General features: G+C 44.9%; 1 pseudogene across 1 annotated transcript; it reads right to left on the bottom strand.

Moving 5' to 3' along the window:
* Positions 1-243: 243 nt before the first annotated feature.
* LOC307095617 (RWD domain-containing protein 4-like) lies at positions 244-1278 on the bottom strand (annotated as a pseudogene). The gene is made up of 2 exons: positions 1076-1278; positions 244-599 (listed from the first exon to the last, which is right to left on the bottom strand). The product of its transcript is annotated as an RWD domain-containing protein 4-like (transcript).
* Positions 1279-1583: the final 305 nt, after the last annotated feature.

The raw sequence follows: 1583 nt of genomic DNA, 5'->3' as shown, positions 1-1583 counted from the left end.
TTTTACAAACAGGAGGGGAGAGGGATAGAGAGTGAGAAACATCAATGAGAGAGAAACATCAATCAGCTGCCTCCTGCATGCCCCCTACTGGGAATGTGCCCCCAATCAAGGTATATACCCTTGACCGGAACTGAACCCAAGACCCTTCAGTCCGCAGGCCAATGCTCTATCCACTGAGCCAAACCGGTCCAGGCCCAGTTTACTTTTTAAAGGATGCTCTTCCCTTGCTTTAAATGCCAAGTGTTATTCATCATCCTTAAAGCCAGTTTTGCTTAAATGCTTCACCTCATCAACCCAGTTCCACCCTCCAGGAAGTTCTCCTTTGTGATGTTTTATCTGCCAGTTGCTGGGATTTTGACAGTTGTTCTCTTTCTTGTCTTTTTTCTTACTTGAAAGGGCATATGAGGAGTTTCAACTGAGATGAGATTCCTTATGGATGTTGTACGATTAATGGGATGGTGATTCTCCTTGAACTGCTCTTCACTGTCCTTGGCATATTTGAACAACATGTAGGTCATAGCGGTGCCGAGGTTAACTTCCACTACTTCATGTAACGTGGCTAATATGTCCTGCTTTACAGGTGAGGACATAGTGTTGTTGTTTTTTATTTTATTTTTTTAATATTTTATTGATTTTTCACAGAGAGGAAGGGAGAGGGATAGAGAGCTAGAAACATTGATGAGAAACATTGATCAGCTGCCTCCTGCACACTCCCTACTGGGGATGTGCCCGCAACCAGGGTACATGCCCTTGACCGGAATCGAACCTGGGACCCTTCAGTCCGCAGGCTGACGCTCTATCCACTGAGCCAAACCAGTTAGGGCTAGTGTGTTTTTTTGTGTGTGTTTTTTTAAGTGTTCATGCTCTGGCTGGTGTGGCTCAGTTGGTTGGGTGTCGTCCCATGCACCAAAAGGTTGCCCTTTCTATTTCTGGTGAGGGCACATGCCCAGGTTGCAGGCTCAAACCCTGGTAGGGGGTGTGCAGGAGGCAGCCGATGGATATTTTGCTCTCACATTGATGATTCTCTCTCTCCCTCTCCCTTCCTCTCTCTCTAAAAGTCAATTAAAATTTAAAAAAAAAAACTGTTTGTAGATATAATGGGAGGTGTCAGGGGGTATGTTTCTGTCTAGGAAATCTCTATTAAGGAGGGTTTGGGATCACCATTTTCACCTATCCTATATTGAAATGAACCTGGACTTAATTCCCAGAAACTTTCATCTCCTTCCTATATAGAATGCAGTGTTCCAGTTTCATCTCTTGGTCCTCATTGGCACTCATCATGGGTCGCCCCCGAGCAGAAGGTGTTCCAGACTACAAAGAGATAGCCCAAGCAGTCATTAGTCAGGTCAGACAACCACTGTTCTATTTGCCTGTTCCAATTCTCTATCACAATATTACTCTAAGGATATCTCTGCCCGTTGTTGGACGTTACTGGCTATCAAGTGTGTTCCTTGGTTTGAAGAAGTTATACTCAGACATACAAATTGGTGCAAGATCTTCTGTCCCGGTTCTATCCTAATACCCTGAGCATTTGCATCTACCACCGGGTAAGCAAAGCCCAGCCTAGAGTCCATGTCGCTTCC

Source organism: Cnephaeus nilssonii (assembly GCF_951640355.1).
Source record: "Cnephaeus nilssonii genome assembly, chromosome: X".
Classification (NCBI taxonomy): Eukaryota; Metazoa; Chordata; class Mammalia; order Chiroptera; family Vespertilionidae; genus Cnephaeus; species Cnephaeus nilssonii.
Note: the sequence above shows the minus strand (reverse complement) of the source record. Positions and strands in the feature narration are given on the sequence as shown.